Source organism: Pelodiscus sinensis, chromosome 13 (assembly GCF_049634645.1).
Source record: "Pelodiscus sinensis isolate JC-2024 chromosome 13, ASM4963464v1, whole genome shotgun sequence".
Classification (NCBI taxonomy): Eukaryota; Metazoa; Chordata; order Testudines; family Trionychidae; genus Pelodiscus; species Pelodiscus sinensis.
Window position 1 is genome coordinate 9,785,508 of NC_134723.1, and position 27,765 is coordinate 9,813,272.

The following is a 27,765-nucleotide window of genomic DNA, read 5'->3' on the forward strand; positions in this document are numbered from 1 at the left end:
ACATAAACAATTATTGTGAAGTTTAAAGCCACACACACACACACACAAAATATGAGTGTATGTGTGTTGAGCAGCAGTTTTAAAAAAACACAAAACAGTCTGCAACAGAGTGGCAAAGACCACTGACTCCAAACATACTTTAAACTGGCGTAGCATTATTAGTTTAAGCTGTTATACCTATATTTTAAGAAAGAGTGAAGAATCATCTTTAAGATTGAATTTCCTGGCTTTTTGTCAATTTGCATCACAATGTAAGGTGTTTCCTTGTGTGTTCAGTTATTTTCTATATGATTTTTCTTTCGGTCTTCCTTCCATTCCCTTTTTCTCCATGCTGGAGAACTTTCCCCCCGTTTCACAGACAGTAGAGCAAGTAGGCCCTCTACTGAACTGACATTGCTCAGGATTCTTTAACCAGCACATTAGACAACAAGCATAAGATCTAACATATCTGATTTGATTTCATTTACTTTTCAATTTTTCCAGATTCTCAACCTTGACAGGGCTGTTGTGCGCAGGAGACAGTGGTTAGAGTCTTTGTGCATCTCTGTATCTACCTGTATATTCAATTATTTAGACTGACAATCTCATAAATTTCAAAATAATTTAAAAATAATGTACAGTAGCCATGGAGCTAGGTCATACAAGTTGACCATGTGTCCTGTTTTTAAAGGAACAGTTCTGCATTTAAACCCTCCTGCTAGCATCCTGACTTTTTCTTAAAAACAGGGAAATTGTCCAATGTGTTTTCTGTCTGGCTGTACCCCTGCCCAATCACCAGCAGAGAGTGGGGGGGGGGGGGGGCAACAGTGGGGGTGAGTGTGTGAGGCTGGTGGCTGGGCAAAGATGCAGCCTGCAAGGCCAGCCACTCCCCTACTGGTCTGTCAGTGCAACCCCTGCTGTGTGCAGGCTCTTGGCCACCACCCTCCTCTGTTCCATCTCTAGCCAGCACTGGCTGTGCACTGTGCGTGAGGGCAGTGGCCAGGTGGTGTTGGTTATTTATCGCTTCTGCTGCCCACCCATCAGCCCCCTCTTATCCTCTTGCCGTTTTGTCCCTTTGCACTGCCCAGCCCTGCAGCTCCTCAATACCCCACTGGTAGGAAGCATCTTGCTCCCAGCGCTGTGTGAGGAACCAGCCTCTGGTCAGTGTGCTCAGCTGAGACACAGCCTGGCTGGCAGACTCCTTCTATCCCTCGCCTCTGGCTGGGCCAGCTCTCTGGGAATGCTAAGGGCCTTCCACTGGGGCAGCCTATGTGTTAGCTATCTTGCTGCTCCATGGGCGGGGGGGGGGGGGGAAGAAGGAGGGAGAGGGCTTGGACCTGCCATCCTGCCCTCCCCAGGGGGCACCCTGTCCCCTAGGCCACAGTGGAACCCGCCGCACCACTTCACCTTCAGGGCGTCCCTTTATCCTGCCTCCGCCTGGGTGAGGAAGAGCTGAGCCCTGCATGTACCAAAGCCCCACACGTGCTGGCCTGGGGTAGCCTCTCAGCTCAGCTCTGGAGTGGCAGCCAAGAAGCAAACCTGGGGCAGAGGCTTAGCTCCCCCTCTTCACCCTCCTCCCCAATGGCTGGGGTCCTGCTCCGAGGAGTGGAGGGCTGCTCTGTCCCCGTGCACCCTCCCCCAGCTGAGACACATCTCTGTCTGGGTTTGCTGAATCCCCTCACATCAGGCTTCCTGAGCCCTGGTGCACTGTGCAGCCTTAGGGCTGACCCCTTTCCTGCCTGCGCTGTAGCCAGGGGACAGGAGTCATTTGGTTTATGTCAGTGGCCAGCAGCAGCCTGCAGGTGTTAGCTGTCTTGTGACACAGGAAGGGACAAGCTGCTTCCAGACATGGAGGTGTAGTGGGAGGGGGGAGGAGAGCAGAGATGAGCTCTGCAAAGACATGGGCCAGGTCTTCCCTTCCTTGCCTCCTCCAAACCTAAGGCTAGAAGCAGCTCCCATCCTTTCCCTCCCTCAAAGTGTGGAAAGCTGGCTGCTGACCACATTCTGGTGTAAACTCTAGCAGAAAGTTGGGGGGGGGGGGAGATGTAACCATGCATGTCTCCTTCCTCATCATGTTACCTTGGGAAGATATGGTACTAGGTGACAGGAGAGGCGGCTCCATCCTGGGGGGCCCAGTCTGGTGTGGAGGCCAGAGAGAACAGGGCAGGGAAGGCTGGGTGAGTTAGTCACCCTCTCTGTGTGAGCAAGGTATGTGGGAGTGCCTGTGTGTCACTGATCTCTGGTGTGTGTGTGTAGGAGGTGGGGAGTATCGCCAGTGTCCTATCTGTGTGAACCCTAAAGCTTAAAAGATAAGAAGGTATATAGAAAGAATCCAACTGTGCCTTATTGCTTTTTAACATTGGTTCAGTCAACTTGATGTCATTTTGAATGCATGTACTGCATAATTCTGACTGATTGCTATTTAACTCTCTTGAATAGAAGTAAATTTACCAGGTGGCCTGTATTCAGCATAGGAAAATACGGTCACCCTAACTAGAGAATATTAACAAATGTCCACTCTTTTCCCTTTTTTTGTAGTCACTTTGAGAGCCATTCACAATTAGTTTTATAAAATGTCAGTAATTTGACTTTTTGCAGCTGCTTGGAAGGTTGCAATCCTCATACAAGGACTGTGGATTCAGTGGCTCTTCCCCTGATGTGACAGAAAACACAACTTCTGATTTCGCCTGCCTAGCCCTGCTCCCCCAACCACCCTGTCTCTTAACCTCTAACCCAACCCCAGGCTGCAGGGGCTTAGGGACACTCTACACTTGAGCTCCTTTAGTACTCCAGTGCAGAAGGGATGGTTACAAAGCAAAGATCTCGTGGATAAAGTGACCAGCAGGAGCTGGCTGTCACACTCATGAAAAAAAGAATAAAAGATGATTACCAGCTAAACACAGGGATGGAAATGCTGCATTTCAAGGTACCTAGTAGAAACCTCCAGAAAGTGTGGGTAGTTACCACCAGACAGAATGGCTCTGACAAATACATTTTAGTACTTGGAATATAAAGATCTGGGTTTCTTTTTTGTTATGAAAGCTTTGTTTTAAAATCCCTTCCCCCCCTTGTCATACAAAAGCCTCATAGACTTGAAAAGCAAAGAGCAATAGCCATCTCAAGCTTAGCTTTGTTCCCTTGCAGGTCTATTTTTATGTGAAATCTACTTTTTTTAAATCCTTATTTTTTCTTTACACGCTTTAGCCATGGAGCTACGTCTTTGCTGATGAATAATATATGCATTTCTTTTAAATATAAAATGCTGTGTTTTACTGGAAAAAGTTCAGAGAAATCACATAAGGACAATATGTGTGTGTTTATTATCATTTTAACTTAACCAGGATACAGAATAGAGAAAGGCAACAATGTCGTTCAAACATTTCTCCCATTAGATTTCAATGAGACAAAGATAAGAGCTTCTTAAATTAGAAAATTAGTATTCTCTTGTCTCCTGGAGGTGAAGTGTTGCTATCTCTATTGATGTTTTCAAATAACCATGATCATGGAAAATGAGCAATAACTCTTATGTGATATCATAGAATCATAGAAACTTAGGGTCTGAAGGGACTTCAGGAAATCATTTAGCCTACTCTCACACCATATTGAGGTAGGATTAACTGAATTCATATAATCCACAAACTTATTAAGCAAGCTGTTTCAGTGCTTAACTATTCTTATACTTAGAAAGCTTTTCCTCGTATCCAACCTAACCCTCCCTTGGTACACACTAAGTTGACTATTGTAACTATTGTTACTATAAGTAACAATTGATTGATCACTTTCATCTTCATAACAACCTTTTATATTAGAAGACTTACATTTCCTCCATCAACCAACCTTCTCTTCTCTAGACTATACATGCCCAGCTTTCAACCTTTCCTTAGCGGGCATGTTGGTCAAATCTCTTATTTTTATTGTGCTCCTCTGGACTCTCTCCAGTCCAGTTTTGTAAAGTGTGGCTCTCAGAGCTGGACAAAATACTCCAGCTGAGACCTCACAGTGCAGAGGAGAGACCAGTTAGCTCTCATGTCTTACAAACAAAACTGCTTATTATTCATCTGATATATTATAACAGATTACCCAGTGGTTGCCTGCAATTCTGTGAGGGTCTGCATGTTGGTTCGCCATCTGGTGGGCTGCTCCTTTAAATAAATAATTACTGTATGTTGCAAATGTCTTTATTGTTCAGGGACTAAATAGTTTTGAAAAAAAACTCCTGGGGGAAGAAGACAAGGCAGAAGAATAGGGTCATTTTGATTCTCCTGCTACCATGCCAGCTTTTCTCATCTGCCCCAGCGTCCTCTAGTAGTTACATAGACATGGCTGCATAATATTCATAGCTGATGGCTGCTGAAGTCGCTATTGTAAAGAATACTATTTATGTTCTATCTGCCTGTATTTGCTTTTCTGCTATATGTGGACAAATAGGCAGAAAAGTTGTGAGGACGCAGAAAGAAGTATGGTAGCAACACATTGTACCATGATGGAAGCATGTAAGATATTCCTTGTTCTACCGTCTTTATGTCTTAATAGTAGTACAGATTGAACCTCTTTAGTTGGGCACCCTCGGGAGCTGACCAGTTCTGAACTAGGGATGTTAAATATCGGTTAATTGAATAGTCGATTAACCTCATGAACTCTTATTGGTTACTTAACTATTCTATAGTCCCCGGGGGTGAGGCTGGCAGCCAGTGCAATCCGGCCTCACTCCTGAGGAGCCCCCTACTACTCCGTGCTGCTGCCTCTATATCAGAGGCCGCAGCGTAGGGTGCCAGGCAAGAGCTGGTCAGCGAGGGGGCCAGTTTAAAAACCAGCTCCCCTCACGGACTGGCTGCCTGTCACTCTGTGCTGCTGCTTCTCATACAGAGGCAGCAGCGCAGGGAAGCAGCAAGGAAGGGGGCCGTCTGAGCTCCCGGACCTGGTGCAAGTTGGAACTGAGCTGAGCTGCCTGCCCACTTGGCTCCTAATACACTTTAAATGCAGAACTGAAGCAGAGGTAGGTCCCAGGCCCAGCAGAAGCCAGCCTGCTTTTTAGCTGGCCAGCCTGCTAAAAAATGTACTGGCAAGAGAGGGGCGAGGGAAATGCTTATAGGTTATAGCATTAACCTATAAGCTTTTGCTTACCGGTTAATTGACTACATAATTACATCACTATTCAGAACCAGAGAATTTGCCAAACCATAGGAGGTCAATATTGCTTACTGGGTTCTTCGAAGACATTTGGGGGTAACTTAGAGCTAAATAAAAGCACAGAACACTGAGGATGCATCTAGACTGGCATGATTTTGCACAAAAGCGGACGCTTTTGAGCAAAATCTTGCAGCCTGTCTACACCGGCCACGAGTATTTGCACAAGAACACTGACTTTGCAATGTACAAAATCAGTGGTTTTTGCACAAATACTCTGACGCTCCTGCTCAGGGATAAGCCCACTTGCACAACTGTTCTTGCGCAAGAGGCCAGTGTAGACAGGCAACATGAATTTCTTGTGAAAGAAAGCCCAATGGCTAAAATGGCCATCAGAGCTTTCTTGTGCAAGAGAGCATCTACACTGGCACGGATGCTTTTGCGCAAAAGCACATCTCTTGAGCAAAAGCACATGCCAGTGTAGATGCTCTCTTGCGCAAATACTTTTAACGGAAAAACTTTTCTGTTAAAAGTATTGGTGCAAAATCATGCCAGTCTAGACGCAGCCTGAGAGCCAGAACTGGTAGCTGTAAACAAACTTTATGTACCACAGGAAACTTGGTCGCACCCATGAAAAATAAACAGCCAGCTAACTAAAATCATGCCAGACCACAGATGCTGGAGGGACCAGAGAGTGTTTTGTTAGAGAGGTTCAACCTGTAACTTTTAAAACCTGTGATCAGAATTTGGTTAGCTCTTGAATAGCTCATACTGGAGAATTGAATTCTCAAGACAAGGTCAGGCTTCAGAGATGGTATGCTAACAGGGAAACACTGACTAATTTTGTTCAGGAGTGGGACTATTTTGTGCCTTGGAATGTCAGCAGACCCACCAAGAGACGGGCAGGGGTTAGCTTAGTGATGGCTCTACTGCTCTGTGTTAGCGTATTAGCTAAATTATATTGAGAGTCAAATTGCCAGGAAAGTCAAATGGCTGAGTCACTCTTGAGACTATAAATGTAGAGCTCTACGCCATTAATAGCAATGAAAAATATGTCACACACCATGAAATTGGCTCTTTTATATGCTTTTACCTATACTATCCAAATTTCACGGGGAGACCAGTTTCCCAAATTGGGGTCCTGACCCAAAAGGGGGTCACATGGTTATATTAGGGAGGGGTCACAGTATTGTCACCCTTACTTCTACACTGTGTTCCAAGCTGGGTGGCCAGAGAACAATGGCGGCTGGCCTAGTGCCCAGCTCTGAAGGCAGTGCCACTACAGCAACAGCACAGAAGTAAAAGGGAAGTACCATACCATGCCACCCTGACTTCTGTGCTGCTGCCTTCAGAGCTGGGTGCCCAAGACAGTGGCCGCTGCTGACTCAGCTCAGCAGGTAGCAGCACAGAGGTAAGGATGGCAATACCACACCATGCCATCCTTATTTCTGTGCTGCTGCTGGCAGTGGCTCTGCCTTCGGAACTGTGAGCCCAGCCTGCAGCTGCCACTTTCCAGCTGCCCAAATCTGAAGGTAGCAGTGCAGAAGTAAGTGCAGGAGTACTGCAACCCCACCCTCTCCCACTACAAAAACCTTGCAAACCTCCCCCACACAACTTCTTTTGGTTGGGACCCCTACAATTACACCATGAAATTTCAGATTTAAATAGCTGAAATAATAACATTTACTATTAAAATAAACCCCTATCGCTGGGGTTGACCAAAATGGTCTGTGAATTTTGTATGGTCCCAGATATAGGACACTGGGATCAGAGGATCTGTATTTACTGGGATTAGAGGAATTGCCTGTGATTAACAAATTGGCTCCAGATCCCCACTGCTGCACTGACTAACCAGATTCTGATCTTTGTCATGTCTTAAAATACAAGAGTAGTTGAGGTCCTTTAGAATCCTAAATAGCATACAAGTGATATGTAACAAACAGTAACATTATCCATGTCTTGTTGGAGTTTCACAGAAAGGAGGTACCCAGCCTGATTTGCAATGGCAGGATGTGCTCAGGCCCATGGGGGCGTGGGGCAGAGGGGGAGGCAAAGGGGTCAACTGCTCCAGTACCCAGCAATTCAAAAGGGAGGGATGTGACATTCGTGTGGCAGCAGTGGCCTGAGCCCTGGGCCCTTTAAATTGCTTTCAGAGCACGACTTGGAGCACTCTAGATAGCTCCAAGGGATGTGGGGAAGTTGGTGTGGTGCACTCCAGATGGTGCTGAATGCTGGCTGCCTTGGCCCTGCCCTTTCTGGGAGCATGGAATCGAGCTCCCTCCAACACACACTTTGCCCAGAGATGGGTGTGCTGGATAGTACTGACCAGTACTAGAACTGCAGTCATTATATTTTCTTAATAAGAAGTCATTATATTTTGTTCATAAATAGAGCTTCACAATTTTCAGCTGAAAGATATCCAGTAAAAAAATCCTATAATTTAATTTTTAAAAGGCCTGTAATTCTTTGTAATTTTTTGGCTGACTTTTGTTTTGTGATACTATGTCAAAATAAATGGAAATACTCCTTCATAAACGTATCAGCTACTTTTAAAACAAACTGATACTCAGGGGCGGATATAGGGTAGGGTGAATGGGGCGGCCGCCCCGGGCCCCGCGCTTCAAAAAGCCCTGCTCATGCGTCACTGCGCATGCGCCGTGGCAAAGGGGGGGGGGGCCCATGGACTTACGCTGCCCGGGGCCCTGCAAAACTGTCATCTGCCCCTGCTGATACTGAAGCATGAATCACTAAGCATCAGATTGTGATGCCCTTACAGTGAACAACACCTTACTCCACAAACAAAATTGCTACTTGCTGTTAGCAAAATAATCTGAATTTGGCCCTAATCCAACTCATGATTCAGTCAGCAATTCTTAATGCTGCTACCATCATAGTTAGATTGCAGATTTAGCAGTACAATATTTAATAGTTTCTAATATCAGTAACAGATTGCAGTAAGAGCAATCATCTGATATTTTACACAAAGAGGTACTGAGGCAGATTACTTCCACTATTATTTAAAATATACTGATACATTCACCTTCACCTAATGGAGCAATTTTTAAAAAATTTTGTACAACTGTATTTGTTGCTCATAATAATGAATATATAATAATGCTTAGTAATTAAATGGCACATTTCAAAGTACTGTACAAACATTAACTAATTAATCCTCACAGCATAAGGGCTATACAAATATTACCTAGTTAATCCTTACAATTACATAAGTGGATAAGTATTTTCATCCCCCTTTTTTGGTTGCAGAAAGCAAAACTGCTGATTAAATGAGTTGTCCAAGGTGACAGTGTGTCATCGTCAGAGACAGAACTAATAGAACTCAAGAGTTCCTAGTAAATAGATCTGTGCTCAATTTAACAGATCACAATATTAATGGGATGTATGGGACTATGACACTGACCCTGTACAGATGTATTTACTTTGCAAACTGTACCCAGGACAAGTACCCAGGAATCTGCTTCTTCAAGATAGGACCTACAAGGAAAATAACATAACACCACTAATCATCACCTACAGCCTCCAACTTAAACCGCTCCAGCGCATCATTAACAATCTACAACCTATTCTGGAAACGATCCTTCTCTCTCACAAACCTTGGGAGATGGGGCAGTCCTCGCCTACCCCGTAATCTGAAGCAAATTCTTTCCAGCAACCACACATCACACCTCAGACGTACTCACCCAGGAACCTATCCCTGCAATAAATCCCATTGCCAACTCTGTCCACAAATCTACACAAGCAACATCATCACAGGACCTAACTACGTAAGCCAGTGTAACCCACACACCTAGTGTGGTTCACTGTCCCATGCAGTGGCACCTAGAACAGCAACAGCTAAGATCAAGAGACCGCTATAGCATGAGCTAGGAGTCAGCTGACTTTTAACACAGAAGGTAGAGGCTCTTATACTACGCTTTAGAGGTCCCAGTTTCAAATCTGCCTGGTGGTGGTTATATCAGAAGCTCATACAACTGGGCATCCTCTAATGTGATCTATGCCAGCAATGCCTCTGCCATGTGTATTGGCCAAATGGGACAGTCTCTACAACAAAGAATAAATGGACACAAATCAGATATCAGAAATGGTAATACACAAAAACCTGCAGGAGCACATTTTAACCTAGCAGGGCACCCATTAATAGAGCTAAAAGTAACCATTTTTCTACAAAGGAATTTCAAAAACCAACTACAGAGAGAAACTGAGGGACTGGCCTTCATATGTAAATTTCACTATCTCTCATGTCCTGAACAAAGACATGAACTTGATGGGTCATTTTATTTAAAACCCAATTGACATCAAAAGCTAAGTACAAGAAACTTCCAGCCCACTCAATTAGCCTCATTGGCACTGACACTACAATTGACAAGTACTTTCCCCCCCTTCCCCTCTCCCTTTTTTTCTGTTATATATTGAGAGGTCCTCCCCCTTTTTTTCCTCCACTCTGCTCATCTGAGGAAGTTGGTTTTGCCCACAAAAGCTCATGATACTATCTGTCTGTCTGTCTGTCTATGTTAGTCTCCAAAGTGCTATAGGACTACTCACTTTTGTGAACTGTAAATAGTGCTATTGACTTGCGTACTAGATCAGGTGGTAACACTAAACTCAGTAATGTAAATGCCAGTAGACCCTGTAAAATCTTCCCAAATGAAAGAGCAGTATAAGACCAATTTGTTTTCATCAATTTCTTCACATACATTTCAACTCAAGTCCTCAGAGTAATTGCATAGGAGTTGCAATTGAGGAGTAATGTTAGTTCGAGCCAAGGGGTTTGGTTCGAACTAATGCGTCCCAGAGCGCACTTTCACTTTCAAAACAGCTGGCATTCGGAGTAACGTGCCGGCAAGATCATTCTAATGAAGGGCGGAATATATAAATCCCCGCTTCATTGACTGAATTTGCATTTGCATTCCTAGTCCGAACTAGGGTGTAAGTGTAGACATACCCACAGATGTACCAAAATGCTTGCAGAAGAAAAATTAAATTCTGAACTGAAATCTCACTATTTTAATATTATACCTGGGTTTAGGCACATGTCACACCAGTTGTAACACTATGCAATCTTGTGCTCCATGTTGCAACATCTGTAGCAGGTATCCAGGGATCTTTTAAAATATTTTTTCTTCTCATGGACTTAGAAACTTATATATTGATTTTCTTTAAGAATTCTCCATTAAATATAACACACTGACAAGGTAATAAACATTAACAGGTGACTCCAGGGTTGATGCTAAGAAGATGGTTTGGGGATAATCAACCAGTATGATGAATTCACATAAGGAAGAGTCTTCATGACTGACAGATTCCACTTGAGGATTGGTGGGGAGTAGGATAGAAGTCACCACTTCTGGTGAATGTGATGTTGGCTCATTGTCTACCCAATGTGAAAATTCATATTGTAGTATGTCTCCTTTTGTCAATTGCATAATATGCATAATATGCTTTAACAGGTATCACATATATGCTTTAATGGGTATCACATATACACCTAAAGGCTGCCAAGGGAAGAAAAACCCCTTAGATCTTTTCTTAGCCCTGCCAGTGGTTACATGACTTGAATGGAAGAGGGACTCTCAGAAGGCAAATACAAGAGATTAGAAAAATGAATGAACATTGAGATAAACTGGCTAACAAGTCTGATATACATATTAAATGTGAACCTTTTTGTAAAGAAATGTCATGAGCACAACAAAAGGGAAAAAAATCCCGTAGGTTAAAATGTATAAAATGTGAAGCAAGCTGGAGAGACACCAGACTCTACACTACTCTCACGAATGCAGATAGAAAGAAATATTGAAAGATCACAAATGATCCCTCATAAAAAAGTGATGTCTATCTCAAGTATACTAACAGTATATTTAGAAATTCTACTTCCATTATGGAATAGATGGCATTTTTGTCATTCTTTGTCTTCATTTCCAAACTGTATATGCTTTACGCGAAACATAGCTCCAAGGCTGTCAGCTGAGCTTGACAGTTAATGTTCCTGTAACTAACCAACTGCCAAATCATGTTATGCCATTTCCCCTGTGACTGGGCTTTTAAAGTTATCACAAAACTATTTAGCTAATCGCACTTCAAATCTTGTTTCTTTCTCAAGCTTGCATGGCCAGCAGCCATCCATGTATTCAAGACTGAACAAAAGATCTCCATGCTTGCTGGATAAGCACATTATGACATGTCATTAGTGTACCAGCCCACTGAGGGATTTCAAACCTGAAAATTTCTATGAAACATGCCACTAAAGTGTTTAAAATTCTACCTACAGCCCACACGGTCTTGTGGCAGGAAACCTTTAGCAATACCATTTGTAAAAACATAACTTCTTGGAATTGTAAGAAATGTGAAACTAAGTGTTCTCATTCTTTGAGTTCAGAGCTTGAACAAATAACTTAGTATCAGTGAACCTTTTATTTTCCTCTCAGAGATTTAGAAACTTCTGTATTGATCTCTCTTAAACATCATACAGTGTCAAGATAATAAACATTGACAGATGACTGAAGGATTGATGTTAAGAGGAAGATTTTGGGGTGATCAACCATGGGGATGAATTCAAGGAACAAAGAGTCTTCCTGACTGATAGACTCCACTTGAATATTAATGTATTAACTTTCTAGGAGCAAGTCTGTCATGCTTGCTAAGAAGGCCTTTAAATTTAGTAGTTGAGGGAAAAAAGGTTGGTAGAGACTTATGAAATCATGCCAACACCAGTCTTCAATACACAGAAGGAAGATCAGCTAAATGGAAACATAGTGAAGGATAATGGAATGTCACGAATTAAGAATAAGGGCAACACAGAAAAGGAAAATACAAATATTGATCATACAGGTTGAACCTCTCTAATCTGGCACTCTAGTCCAGCAACATCTGCATGATTTTAGTTAGCTGAATGTCCACTTATCATGGGGGTGGCCAAGTTTCCTGTGGTCCCATAAAGTTTGCTTACAGCCATCAATCCTCTCTGAGTGTTCTGTGTTGTTATCTAGCTCTAATTTACCCCTAAATGCCTTCCAAGTTTGCATCCCAGGCTCCCAAAATTGTGAGATTATTAATAATCATGAAACTATAACAGATAAAAACTCAAAAAAGCAAACCTGAAAGTAAATTTTAAAAACCCAACATTTGTTAAGTCTGATTACATTGCCAAGCTTTTCCCTACAAGCATGCAAGCTAAGTTTCACCTCAAATACTGAAATGTTTTTTCACTGAAATATTGTGTCATTTAGGGGGTATTAGTCCTTCATCTTCTCAATGTGGAGAAAGAGAGGGCAGACAACTCAGCTAGAGTAAACTGGTACTGCAATGCGTGAGAACCTTCACCCAGGCAGGGAATATCTTTAATCTGTGTTTTCTGCCTTTCCTAGTACACTCTGATGATCATATTTTGCTACTAACGCAGGCTCAGAATGGTTTACTGGATGAAGAAAGAGGAAAAGGAGACATCTAAGTGCAAGTATGTGGGGGAGGCAGGTGGCTCTGCAGGCAGCAAGGGGAGGGGGAATGCATGTAGTCAACAGGATTAACTAGACATTGATATCCCTACCAGCGACAACTGTCAGTGGCAGTGGGGCCAGGTCGGGTGGAGATTCCTGCTCCTGCATGGGAATCCCTGGAGGCAGAGGGACTGAGGTGGATGGGCAGCTTCAGCAGGGTAACCCCCAGTTGCATCAGGACAGGCACAGGGGGGAACCCTGACCGGGAGCCCTGACCAGCCAGTTTTAGCAGGGCAGCGGCAGAGTGGGAATCCCCAAAGAGAGGAACCAGCGACAGAGCAGCCAGCAGGGAAGCACTCACCTCCTCTGGTCTGGCAAATTCCCTGGTCCAGGACTGCTCAGGTCCCGAGAGTTCTCGACCAGGGAGGTCCAACCTTTAGTATGACTTCTGCTCTGATTTTTAGGTCACAGGACCCCTGTCCTAATCATGATGTGGGTGTAATTTTCAAAGAGGGTGGATGGAAACAATAGAGGAGTCTGTGGGGAGGTTGGACAGTTGGACTACAGAGGTACAGAGATACAGATGCCTGTGCAGGCACTTGGTTAATGGAACTAGGTACTCTGTTTACTGGAAGATGGGGATGGATGACAGGGGATGGATCACTTGATGATTTCCTTTTCTGTTCATTCCCTCTGAGGCACCTGGCATTGGCCACTGTCAGAAGATAAGATACTGGGCTAGGTGGACCTTTGGTCTGACCCAGTATGGCCATTCTTATGAACTAATGATCACAGGAAGTCATTCATCAGCAGGTTTTGCCTGAGATCCTAAAGTTAGAGCCTGATCTGAAGGTCACACCCATGTTAATATTAATTACTTTCTTTCAGTGAAAGCACAAAGAGAACACAGCCTAATGATACATTCATGAGTTGACAGACTCTTGGCTATTTATCCTCTTTCCTCTTAAACCAATACAGTTCTCCTGTGTCATTATGTACCTATTAACATTATCTTAGGAAAGATGGGTTACGTCAGCATTTGTACCTTCTTTTTAATACTTACTATGGGACATGTTTCAAACTTGACTTCAAGATTATTCTAACATTTCAAACTGAGAAAGAGAAGTAAAAATAGCAGAGTAAAACTATATGGTTTGTGACTGAAATTAGGGTGTTTGAGGAAAGAAAAATGCAGGTGCAGACTTTAAATGACAGGAAACTGATTATTTTAATGTTCATAATAATGATGCTTGCCAACATAAACTGATGGTTCTATTCATTATTACAGCCAGTGGTGACATTTACTGTTGTCATTCACAAAACTAATTGCCTCTTTTGTCAGGTATGAATTTCTTTTGAGAAATGTTAAAGAAATTGTATCTGGCCAAGAAGATATTTTGATGGCTAGAAGCTTCTCCTATTTAGTCAATCTGGGTTTTTTTTTCTGATTTGTTTGTCATTTATGCTAAAGTTTCAGGAGCTAACAAAACGGTGTTTGTTTTCTTTTAGAGTTGAGGAAAGAAGACAGAAAACATTATGAAAAGGAACTCCCTAATTCTGTAACCTAAAGCATGTATTCATTTCTTTGGACAGAAGTGAGTATTTAATCATTCCTGAGAGTCTTACTTATCAAACTGCATTATTGTAAATTCCTTCTTATATAATATAAAGAAACAAGCTTGCATAATGTTTCCTCACATGATGTGCCAATTAAAATTAACATATCACTATGTTCTTTGGCCATTCTTAGTTACTATAAGAACTAAATTAAGCAGAAGCCTCTACATTTATAGCCAAGTATAATACTTGCAGCATCATATCATTCAAAATTCCAAAAATAATACACACACAATTAATGAATCTTCCATCTAATTCTAACAGATCACATTTGGAAAACTGATAGATTTCTGGGTACATGTGTAATCATTAGCGCTCCTTTGTTAGACTTATTTTTCATTCCTTCTGTTTCTCCAAGCTGTGATCAGAGATATATTTTTTTAATGACCTCTCTGTGTCAGGGAGAAGGTGTCTCTTTTTTCCCTATAAACAACTTTCTGTGGAAGGTCTTTCTACACATTTTTCTTCTTTGAAGACGCACAAACAAAGAAATGCTTTTTGGCTTCTATCCTGAACAATCAGACCTGAAAGAAATGAATCATTTTTAGGTTTTCACTTTTTTTGAGTTATTACATGGTGCAAATCGAGTGCATCACATTATTAGCCCATTAATACAGATTACACAAGAGTTGTTATTAGTTCTTGTCATGGCTGCTATATTGATAACAGTGTAAATGTTAAAATACACTCTGACATTTTTCATTCACTGGAAAAACATTTCACAGTATTTAAATATAACAATAACCACTCAAAAGATGGTCACTGCTCTCTTCTAAATTGCCTTAAAATGAATAATATATACCATGGATATAATTACAGAATAGCAGCAGAAATGTGTGGGTTTGTATAATTATAGTGCATACACAACTCTCTGCAACAAAGTCAATTGTGTCCTGCACTGATTGTCTTGATAGTGTATTACCTTGGTTTGAACATGTGTGTAATGGGGTATATCAACCCCGCACTGAAGCTCAGGGAGTTGCTTTGGCCCTGCTGGCTGAGAGGGCCCAACCCCCACAGCCCTACTGGGCATGCTCCAAACAGAGGCACACTATAAAGGGCAGCTCAGTTTAGGCTGACTGTGGAAAGGGAAAGAGGTGTATAGAAAGGGCTGGAGCCAGAGGAGCAGATGCCATCAGACCTTAGCTGCTGCCAGGTTGAGAGGATACCTAAGGAACCATAACCCCAGAGTATGATGACAGGGAACAGCATCAGATAAGGAACAGTAGGAAATGGCCAGGGCAGGGAATTGTTGTTTGGGTGCTCAGTTTGTTGTGGCCAGACTCCCTGCTGAGTGGGCAGTGGTCTGTGCCACTGCCAACAGGGCCTTGGGCTGAGACCTGGTGGACTGAGAGGGCCTGTACCCCCTCCATATCTAGCCTGTGTGGGTGAAGTTTTCCTGTGGGCCTCTGGACTAGGCCTCTGGGCCATATTACTCCTATTAGTGGAGATTGTTAAATGGAATCTGGCTACCAGGCTGTATTAGCCCTAGTAGAGGGGCTCTATTTGTGGACTTTGGCCACTAGGCTATATTACTCCTATTGGAAGAGAGTTGTGTATGGACTCTTGCTCCTAGGCGATATTACCCCTAGCAGAGAGGACTTGTATATGGACTCAAGCCCCTGAACCATTCTACCCTGAATCAGAAGTTAGGCATATAGACTGAGACCATTGTGGGCTCTTGTATGTAGACCTAGACTAAGGTCAAGTCATGCCATTAAAGGGGATTAGACTTGAGGGGCCTCCACGGGTAGGTCACCACTTGATAATGTGTCATCATCTACATAATGGCTCAGGATCCCTATGAATAGAAGATTTTCAAACCTTATTTTTAGCCATATGTCCCTAAAAGGGGACTGTAGCCAGCACTCAAGGAGCTGACTGAAGAGATATCTAAGCTGTTAGCTATTATCCTTAAAATGTCATGGAAGATGGGAGAGATTGGTACATTGGAAAAAGAACACGTGTAGGGTACCTCTACACAGCAGGGCTAAAGTTGAATTAGGCTATGCAATTTCAGCTACGTTAATTGTGTAGCTGAAGTTGAAAGAGCTTAATTTGGCTTTTGGCGCTCTCTACAGTGCAGGAAGTCAGAGGAAGAACACTATTCTTTCAACTTTCCTTACTCCTTATAAAATGAGGGTTACCATGAGTCGGAGTATGAACTCCTTCAGCGCAACATTATTTAAAAATAAAGGCTTGTTATGTTATTTCAGAATAATGTCAGTTATTCTAAAATAACGCTGCTGTGTAGATGTATCCATAGTGCCCAACTACAAAAAGGGAAATAAGGACCCAGGAAACCACAGACAAGTCAATTTAACTTCTGTTAGGAAAGATAACGGAGAAAACAAAATAATCCATTTGCAAACATTTAGAAAATAAGGTGAAAAGTAACAGTCAACATGAGATTGTAAACAACAACTACCAACCTGATAGCTTTCTTTGACAGAGTAATAAGCCTTGTGGATAAGTGGGAAGTGATAGATGTGGTATATCTTGTATATTAGTAAGACAACTGATAGTCTTGCATGACCTTCTAATTAACAAACTAGGGAAACAAAATCTAGGTGGAGCTACTAAAAGGTGGGTGCTCAACTGATTGGATTACTGTTTCAAGAAAATTGTTATCAATGGTTCAGTCATAGTGGAAGGACATAACAAATGGGGTTATGCAGGGATCAGTTCTGGGTCTGGTTCTGTTCAATATCTTCATCAGAGATTTAGATAATGGCATAGGGTATGTCTACACTACCACCCTAGTTCGAACTAGGGTGGTAATGTAGGCAACCGGAGTTGCAAATGAAGCCCGGGATTTGAATTTCCCAGGCTTCATTTGCATCTCGCCGGGCGCTGCCATTTTTAAATGTCCGCTAGTGCGGACTCCGTGCCGCGAGGCTACACGCGGCACGGACTAGGTAGTTCAGACTAGGCTTCCTATTCCGAACTACCGTTACTCCTCGTGAAACGAGGCACTTTAAACTACCTAGTCCATGCCGCGTGTAGCTGCATGGCATGGAGTCCGCACTAGCGGACATTTAAAAATGGCAGCGCCCGGCGAGATGCAAATGAAGCCTGGGAAATTCAAATCCCGGGCTTCATTTGCAACTCCGGTTGCCTACATTACCACCCTAGTTTGAACTACCACTAGGGTGGTAGTGAAGACATACCCATAGAGAGTACACTTATAAAGTCTGTAAATGATACCAAGCTGGGTGGGGTTGCAAGTGCTTTTGGGTGATAGGATTATAATTCAAAATGATCTAGACAAACTGGAAAAATTATCTGCTCATTCAATATGGACAAGGGCAAAGTTCCCCATTTAGGATGGAGCAATCAGTTGTACATGTACAAAATATGAAATGTCTACCTAGGAAGGAGTACTGCAGAAAGTGATCATCAGGTCATGGTGGACCACTAGCTAAATATGAGACAACAGTATATCATTGTTGTAAAGTAAGCAAATATCATGCTGTGATATATTTGCAGAAATGTTGTGAAATAATTCTTCTGCTTTGTTCCACACTGATTAGGCCTCAGCTAGAGTATTGTGTCCATTTTGGGGCACCACATTTCAGCAAAGATGTGGACAAATTGGAAAAGTCCAGAGAAGAGCAACACATGATTAAAAGTCTAGAAAACATGACCTACGAGGGAAGAGTGAAAGAACTGGGTTTGTTTAGTCTGGAAAAGAGAAGACTGAGAGGGGATATGATAACTTTCAAGTATTAGAAAGGGTGTTACAAGGAAAAGGGAGAAAATTTTTCTCCTTATCAGCTAATGATAGGAGAAGAAGCAGTGGGCTTAAATTGCAGCAAGGGAGATCTAGGTTGAACATTAGGAAAAAACTTCCCAACTATCAGGGTGACTAATCATTGAAATAAATTGCCTAGGAAGGTTTGTGGATTTTTTCATCAGTGGAGATTTTTAAACGCAGGTTAGACAAACATCTGCGAGGGCTTGGTTCTGTTTGGGTACTTGGTCCTGCCTTGAGTGCAGAGGACTAGACTTGATGACCTTTTGAGGTTCCTTTCCGTTCTATGATTCTATGTTGATTACCACTATAATCAATAAAGCAGAAAATCAGAACTCTAGTCTTCTCCCATTCCTAGGTCACAAAAGCAGTAGGACAGCTTGTCAGAACACATGCCTTAGACACAGAGAATTTTGGGTGGCACACAACTTGTAGATTTCAGATGACAGTGTAGGTTTCTACACTGAAAGGAAAAAATGGGGTCAACTAAAAATAAAAGTGAAGGAGGTGCTAATTATTATCATTATATACCTTGGAGTCTGCCTTCTGTTACCCTTGAATGGCTTATGACATACACGTGGAATTTGACCAACATTTCATTCAAAGATAGAAAAGCATCCCTGAAGCTGAAAGTGATTATCGCTAAGTGCTTTAATAACAATATTTCTCTGGGACATCACAACAAGCACTGAAAAAATGGTTTCAAATCATCTTTATGCCTTTGCTAGAGAAATACTGTCTGGAAAGCTAGACTCAAAATTAATTTTGATTTTTAACATATGGCCAATTACCTCATTGTCTGACGTATCATAAAATGTTTCAGAAAGACTAAAAATATCCTGAGATTGGTTCATATAAATTGAGGCTCTAAATGTAAGTTTAAAATTCTCCGTTTTCGATTATATGCATAGGAAATGATAGTGCTTGCTTACAAGTCCAACAAGTCTAAGTTCAAAATGACATAGGTGTGGTATGGTTCATTTCTGGATTTCGTTTTTTCAGTGAAATTGTTCAGGTACTTTGGCCTCTTGCATTGGCTTGAGGTATTTGAGAAAATGAAACATCATTGTTATTTGGTATAAGAAATGCATATGCTATTTATTTTCAACAGAATAACTCCTATGATTTTTTTCACATGCAGACACAATCCACTCATATCTACTTATACAATAGACTTGCAATGGCTGTAAGGAGCTGTTATGATATATCGGGTCTATCATGTGCAAAATAAGGATTTACATGATAGGTCATATAGGCTTCCTTAAGGTTTTACTGCTATTCTGGTTTTTTTTTATTCTGTTTTAATAAATGCCTGAATGAGTACTTTATCTAATAGGCAGTAGCAGTTTATTATGAGGCATCAAGGTTAACTGGCTGAGTAGAGTGCGTTTATATATATAAATCTGTTCCCTTGAAATATACTTTTCATATAGGAGGTGGAAGGTAAACATCTTTCCTATTCTTATATTCATGTTATTTAAATGGAACTATTTTAATTTTGGCTTCAAAAATTATTGTCTGCAGTATACATAGTTATACCAAAGCCTGTCTTTTGACATTTGTCTGCCTGCTGCTAGTGGTGACTCTTTACTATTAGATGCGTTGCCCACAGAAAAACAATACAGTTTAATTATCATAACTGCTTAATAAAATAAACTAATAACCCTACTCCACACACTCATACACACATGTATACATTCAATCATGTAAATTAGCCTACAGCGGTACAACAATAATTGCAGGGGCCAAAGATTTAATATATAAACTTTCCTTCCCAGTCCTTGACATGTTTTGGTGTAGTTAATTGACAAAAGGATCTCAACCTTGTAATATCGGCAACTCCTACTTAGGGTCCAGATTGAGGAAGGTACGTGAGCATGCTCCTACCCTTAAGTGTGTGAACAATCCTATTGACTTCATGTTCTTAAGTTAGGAATATACTGGAGTATCTGGCTGAATTGGGATTTTTGGGTCTCACACAAAGCCACTGAGTCCTGTAGGAGTTTTTCTGTTTATTTCAAAGAGCTGTAGATCAGTCCTTATCTGAGCAATATGTCACAGGCTCAGAACCACAAACAGCTAGTAACAAATGGTAAGTGGCATAGACATACTATAGGCAGCACCTCTAAAATCTGCGATTCTCTGATTGTGCAACATCCATGGTCTGGAAGGACCCCGGATATTGCTGATCAGTGAGCCCCAGTTGGCCAGATCCAGGGGCTGGGCTGGTGGTGAGGAGTGCAGCCCCAGCAGTAGCAGGGCTGGCTTGGTGAGGAGCACAGCCTCCACTGGGGCTGGTGGCAGGGAGCACATTCCGGCAGCACCAGGGCGGGCACAATGGCAAGTGCAGTCCTGCCTGACCAGAGGCAGTGAGACTGGTGGGGGCTGGCAGCACACTCCTGGTCAGGGCTGGCATAGCAGGAAGCATTGCCCCACTCGGGCCAAAGGCAGCAGGGCCAGTGCTTGGGAGTGCAGACCAAAGTGGAGTCTGGGACTGGAACCGGCACACTGGGGAGCATAGCCCCGGACCCAAAAGCACAACCCCAGCAGGGCTGCAGTGGGAGCAGGGCCAATAGCTGGGAGGGAAGCCTTGACCTCCCCTAGTCCAGAAAACTATGTTGTTTGGGACTGCTTAGGTCCCAAGGGGGCTGGACTAGGGAGGTCCCATCTGTACAAGAGTCCTTCTGCACCATGAGAGGTCAAACTTTTAGCATTCTCCATTAACATTTTCAAAGCCTGATCTAAAGATGTCTTCAAATATAAATGTCATCATATGTAGCAAAATTCCCTTCCCTCTCCTTCCCACCATTATAATAAATATAATTATTTAAACAATGAGGTGGCAAAATTTGCAGATGATAAACTGCTCAAGGCCATTAGCTAAGACTAAAGCAGACTGTGAAGAAAGATTCACAAAGATTTCACCAAACTAAGTGATTCAGCAACAAAATGGCAAGTGAAATGTAATGTTGATAAATGTAAAGCAATGCATATTGGAAAAAATTATCCTAATTACATATACAATATGATGGGGACTAATTTTGCTATAACTACTCACGAGAAAGATCTTGGAGTCATTATGGATAGTTCTCTGAAAACATCCACTCCATGTGGAGAGGCAGTCAAAAAAGAAAACAAATTGTTAGGAATTATATTAAAAGGGGATAGAGGATACAACAGAGAACATCTTATTGCCTCTATTTAAAACCATGGTGCACCCACATCTTGAACAGTGGCATTTGCCACAGGTCTCATGTGAAGAAAGATTAAAAAGACTGGGACTTTTCACCTTAGAAAAGAGAAGACTAAGGGATGATATGATAGAAGTCTATAAAATCATGACTGGTGTGGAAAAAGTGAATAAGGAAAAGTTATTTACTTGTTCCCATAACATAAAAACTAGGGGTCACTAAATGAAATTAAGAAGTAGCAGGTTTAAAACAAAAAAAGAAAGGTTTTCTTCACACAATCCACAGTTGGCCTGTGGAACTTCTTGACAGAGGAGGGTGTAAAGACAAGTACTTTAACAGGATTCAAGAAAGAACTAGATAAATTCATGGTGGTTAGGTCCATCAATGGCTATTAGCCAGGGTGGGTAGGAATGGTGTCCCTAACTTTTGTCAGAGGCTGGGAATGGGTGACAGAAGAGGGATTACTTGATGATTCCCTGTTCTGTCCATTCCCTCTGGGGCATCTGGCATTAGCCACTGTCAGAAGACAGGATACTGGGCTAGATGGACCTTTGGTCTGTCCTAGTATGGCCGTTCTTATTAAAGACCAGTAGGGGAAACCATGGAGAATTTATGTACATTTACATGAGTGAAACAGGTTGACTAGGCACTGATTGAACTTCTGAATAGATGCTGATTATGATAAAGAAAGCAAAATAAATAAACATGATGAATATTTAGCTAATCAACAATTATTTTGGGGATTTTTAATATTAATTTAAATGTATATAATCAGAAAAAAAGCATGGTAGTACAATCCATTTCAGTTACAAAGCCTTCCTGAAGTCTTCTAACGTAAGTTTATTGCAGGGGCCAAAGATTTAATGTATATTCCTTCCTGTGTAGACCTGTTTTGGTGGTGGTAATGGACAAAGGGATATCAACCTTGTAAAACTGGAAGCTTTCACATCTTCAATATAACTTGCTCAGAAAAAAAATTGCATCACAGGTCATTAGTGGAAAGGGGACAGGCAGCAGCTGTTCACCACTATCAAAGTGGTATCTTTGTATCTGCAAAAACAACCAGGAGTCCTGTGGCACCTTAAAGACTAACAAATGTATTTAGGCATAAGCTTTTGGGGGCAAAGACTCATCAGCTTTGCCAAAATAAATCTGTTATTAGTCTTTAAGGTGTCACAGGACTCCTAACTATTTAAAGAACTTTCATGCTGCAATAATACCAGCATCTACCATAATCACCACAGTAGGTCATATCAAAAAGGGTTGACTTAAAAAATTCAGAGCTTTCCAATGAGTGATATGACCCTGCTCCAACTCAGATAAATTAGAAATTTCTACCTACGCATTCCATTTTGCTTCCACAGCATGAAGCTGCCATTAACTTGGAACTCTTTCTTATTATTTAAAACAGTATGTATGTTACTTCTTAGATATAAATATTAGATTCTTTAAATGGTGGTGGAAGGTTCCTACACTTAGGGTATGTCTGGACTGCATCCCTCTGCTGGCAGAGGGATGTAGATTAGGCAGGTTGACATTGCAAATGAAGCAAGGATTTAAATATCCTGGGCTTAATTTGCATAAAAAATGGTCACCATTTTTGCCAACACCGCACTTTATCAGCAAAAAGCGGCAGTCTAGAGGGGGATCTGTCGAGAAGGAAAGTCTTTTTCAACAGATTCCTCAGTTCTCCTGCAAGGAGGTTTACAGGATCTGTTGAAAAAGGCCTTCTTTCTCGACAAATCCCCCTCTAGACTGCCGCTTTTTGCTGACAAAGTACTGAGTCGGCAAAAACAGTGGCCATTTTTTATGCAAATTAAGCATGGGATATTTAAATCCCCACTTCATTTGCAATGTTGACCTACCTAATCTGCATCCCTCTGCCAGCAGAAGGATGCAGTCTAGACATATCCTTAGTTGGCAACTAGAGGATTGATGCTGCAGCCCTCAATCCAGTTAACATTTAAGCCATATGTAATTTTAGGAAGATACGTTGTAATAAATGCAACTGCTCATGTGTACAAAGTTATGTGTGGGCTAAAATGTATATAGAAGAAGAGATAAAAGCACAGCTTCTGCCCTGGGATCTGCTAGCACGGACACTAACTAGGTGCCAATGAATCAGGACTACAGCCTGAAGAATATTTTACAGTATGAAATTTTATGTTGTATGGCTGGAAAAATATGAACATTTTAAAATGTTATTGAAAACATTCAGAGATGAACTCCATCCCCTGTGCAGATTCACACCTCATGTCTGTTTTACACTAGTCAGCTCTAAGAAGCAGTCAGGCCTGCTTTTGTAGTCATAGGAGACTTGCACTTTCCTTATGGTTATGTAATCAGTGTCCAGATTTGGCCCTAAAGAGATGTGGGGAGAAAAATCAACAGAACAGGTGTGTTTCAAATTTTAAGTTTATAGGTAGGTGAGGATTATTCATGTAATAATTGATTAGTGCTCTTTGCTATTTTGGTTTTTGCAGTAGCAGTAGGTGATGCTGCAGTAGTTGGTTTGCTGGTTGGTGAGCAAAGACGCATGCTATTGCTTTACGGCAGCCTGTTTGTATTATTGTTGATCCATCAGCAGAACTTGCCACCTATGAGCTGTCATAGATAAGGTTATAAGGAGTCCTAGCACAAACCCAAGGTATTTTGGGTTATTGTTTTAATTGCTGCCTGATCTTTATTTCACCTTCTTTCAGTTTCACAGGCATCATGCAATGAATTTGGATATCCTAGACATCATGTTGAATTTGGATAAAAAAGAGGACCCTAATCCTAGCATTCTTTTTAGCATTAGAGGTAATCAAATCCAATCCTGTTGCTTTATTTCAGGTATTAAAAGTGACATATATACCACTAGAAAATAAAGACATGAGTATATAACACTATCCTAAGGAAATTCCTGTGGCTAACATTCTGGAAACAGCCAGCACACTCTTCAAGAATTTTTTTTTCCTCCCAACACACAGACATGTCTTGTTAATGCAACACTTTGTTCAATTCCTTTTGCTGCCAGTTTGGTTAAGATAAGCCACTGACACAATAATTAGCTGTATGTTTCCAAATTTCATCTGAGGCAAACTCTAGTTCCTAGGTACTACACATCCATATGCACTTCATGCAAAATGACGTAGCTGCTCTTGACAGAAATGACATCTTGGACAAAAGGAATTTACGTGATGACAAATGAAAGTTAGTTATGATTCCAAATAGTGACTGTGCAAGATGCATCTTGTGGTATGTTATCCAATGTGCAGATCTCAATGTGACATATCTTTTCATGTGTCCAAAAATGACAACTATTGTATGCAACTATGACTATACATACAACTTTAAAGATTTGCATTAGTGCGAACTTTAGCCTAATATATAAATAAAATGAAAGTTAACTTTATCAAACATGACATGCTAAATGTATGCAGTATTTTTGGTCTTTTATTTGACAGTTGAAATGACACATCAGATTCAGAAGTACATCCCTATCAGTGACAGCAGTAGATGAGCTATAAAAATATATAATACACAAAATAATCCATGGGCCAAGAATTTCAAAAAAACAAAAGCTTAGAGCAAGAGCTTTAAAAACACACTAGAGATTGTCTTTATGCCTTTTCCTAAATTGCCTGAGACATTTTCAGCATTCAAAGCATTCATGAAGTGTTCATGAAGCATAACAGAAGCTACATAAGCAAACATAAATCTGCTATACTGTGTAACAACCTCAGGGACAAACAGCTCTTTTACTTGGAAGTCTTAAGGTAGAGTATTAAAAAGCCCACTGAGACATTCATTTAGAATTAAATACTTTTGGTTCCTGTTATTCTACATTGGCAATGGTCAAGGAGCAAAGGCTCTTCTCTCAGTAGATACTAGAATACAAGCCTATATTTCTGGATTATGACCACGCTATTCAGAATCAGCTCTGGGTTTTGCTGGGCCCATTGATAATTAATATTTGGGGCTTATGGGTACACATCTGCTGCTAACAGGGCAAATATGCCATGAGCAGCTGAGATAAGTCGGGAACTTGTCTGTACTGAGGGAAGGGAATTCAGGTGGCTTGGCAATATGAAAGGGATGGATTTTCCCTTCATTTGTCACAGTGGAACATGGGTTATTTTCAGGAACTAATATGATGACTGAAACTGAGTTCTTGGTACTTGGAGTATGAAGTAAGCTGGGTGCTCGGGTTCATTCCTCAATGGAGAGAGGAGGTGGTAGGGGCAGCAAAATTGAAGTATTCACAGATAAATACTGAAACCTGGGAGAGTTTTGACAGGGAAGAGACCTGGGAGGCCTCATACTTTATATGTGCCTAAAGCCAGCCCCACAGATGCATCTCGGCTATTAAAGGATGTGCTAAGATTCACCCGGGCAGATACTCCGCTGGTGTAAATTGTCATATGTCCTTTGAAGTACAGCAAGAATTGTGAACTGACTTCATTGCAATGCCCTTCTCTTCTTAAAACATGAATCCTGATTCACAATAACAAGATCATAGCCACAGTTCAGATACATGTAAGTAGTGGTGACGGCTTATCCAATCCCTATATCACAGGATGGAAACACAGAATAGACGTGAGGTTTTTCTGGCAAGTCTACATTAATGCACATCTGTTAAAGTGGCTTTCTGCCCATTCACAAAGGTGGACTGCCAGATTTGAAAAGGCACGAGTGCCAATAACGTACAGGTTTAGAATGAAAGGCTGCAGAATACAGAAAACGATGTCTTCTCTGCAAGAAAAGCCACTTGGCAATAAGCAAAACCAAATTTCAAACGTATGCTTCCTTGCAAAAGATCACATTGGTTTTTACTTTTACAAGTATAACCTTAACAAAAGACTTCCAGTGGTATCACTTCTTCTAATCTGCTTCCTTGCCAGAGCGTGGTTTAATACTCTCAGAATCACAGACTCATAGGGTTGGAAGAGACCTCAGGAGGTCACTGAATCCACCCCCCTGACCAAAGCAGGACCAACCCCAACTAAATCATCCCAGCCAGGGTTTTGTCAAGCTGAGACTTAAAAACCTCTAGGGATGGAGGTCCCTAGAGAATGACCTTTGAAAAGCTCTAAAGACAGTGTCTCCTTAGCTATCACCTGTGGCTTATCTACACTTGAAATGCTATGGTGACACAGCTGGAATGCTGCAGCCATGCCACTCTAGCATTTCAAAGAAAGCACCACTATGCTGACAAGAGGAGTACTCCCATAAGTGTAGGTAATCCATCTCTCCAGAAGTGGTAGCTAAGTTAATGGAAGAATTCTTCCAGCTACACCAAGAGTCAGGCTTAAATATGTTGCTCAAAGGTATGGATTTTGCATACTCATGAGCACTGCATCTGGATTAACCTAACTTTTTATTGTAGACCAGGCCCTGGTCAAAGTTATAATTTAACCTGTTGAGTCATCCAGGTTAAAGGGGATCACTCCATGCTGTTGACGTCTGTTAGGAAACTCTAACATTTTCTTACATGGGACCTTCTCACAGTCTTCTCACTGCAGCTATCAACCAAGGCTCCCTTGCACAGGTTCTGTTTTATTCTTCAAATCAATGCTTTTCTGCTATTCTGAATACAGGCAGTCCCCGGGTTACGTACAAGATAGGGACTGTAGGTTTGTTCTTAAGTTGAATCTGTATGTAAGTCGGAACTGGCGTCCAGATTCAGCCGCTGCTGAAACTGATCAGTTTCAACAGTGGCTGAATCTGGACGCCAGTTCTGACTTACATACAGATTCAACTTAAGAACCCCAGGCATCCCCAAGTCAGCTGCTGCTGAAACTGATCAGCGGCTGATTCCAGGAAGCCCGGGGCAGGGGCTTCCTGTAGTCAGCCACTGGTCATTTTCAGCAGCTGCTGACTAGGGGACACCTGGGGCAGAGCAGCTGGGGTGCTGCTGGGTTGGTCCAGTGGCACCCAGAGCGGCGCTACGGGACCAACCGGCAGCGCCCCAGCTGCTGTACCACAGGCGTCCGGAGCAAAGCCGCGGAGCACGGGAGCAGCGGGACAGCCCAGACGCGCCGTGGCTATCCTGCTGCCCTCTGGCTCCGTGGCTTTGCTCTGCTTTGCTCCCCGTCCCCCTGGTCTGCAGACCAGGGGGACGGGGAGCAAAGCGGCGGAACACGCGGGCAGCGGGACAGCCCAGGCGCCGTGGCTATCCTGCTGCCCTCGGGCTCCGCGGCTTTGCTCCGCTCTGCTTCTCCCCCCCCCCCCGGTCTGCAGACCAGGGGGAGGGGGAGCAGAGCGGAGCACAGCAGAGCGGCGGAACGCGCGGCCAGCTGACAGCCCAGACACTTCTGGGCTGTCAGCTGGCTGCGCGTTCCGCCGCTCTGCTCTGCTCCGCTCTGCTCCCCCTCCCCCTGGTCTGCAGGGGGGGGGGGAGCAGAGCGGAGCGCGCGGCCAGCTGACAGCCCAGAAGCGTCTGGGCTGTCAGCTGGCCGCGCGTTCCGCCGCTGCTTTGCTTCCTCTCCCTGGTCTGCTCGAGACCAGGGAGAGGAAGTGCCCCGTTCGTAACTGCGGATCCGACGTAAGTCGGATCCGCGTAACTCGGGGACTGCCTGTACATGTATTTTCTTAGTACGCTCCAAGAAAAGGAGGAAGTCAAAGCTATAGACTTCTAACATATACTAGGAGGCTACAGCTAGAC

At 42.4% G+C, this 27,765-nt stretch overlaps 2 protein-coding genes across 12 annotated transcripts in view; both read right to left on the minus strand.

Moving 5' to 3' along the window:
* The window catches only part of PCDH11X (protocadherin 11 X-linked), a 1,146,051-nt gene that overhangs the window by 648,411 nt on the left and 469,875 nt on the right, over positions 1–27,765 (minus strand). The window lies entirely within an intron of this gene.
* The window catches only part of LOC112547838 (uncharacterized), a 240,467-nt gene that overhangs the window by 21,039 nt on the left and 191,663 nt on the right, over positions 1–27,765 (minus strand). Inside the window, exon 4 of one of the 2 annotated variants that reach the window (XR_012906849.1) lies at positions 9,551–14,695. The exons of the other annotated variant lie outside the window; for it this stretch is intronic. The gene's annotated coding sequence lies outside the window, so the exon portion shown is untranslated. Of the gene's footprint in view, positions 1–9,550; positions 14,696–27,765 lie in introns of those variants that run through there. 2 annotated transcript variants of the gene reach the window in all.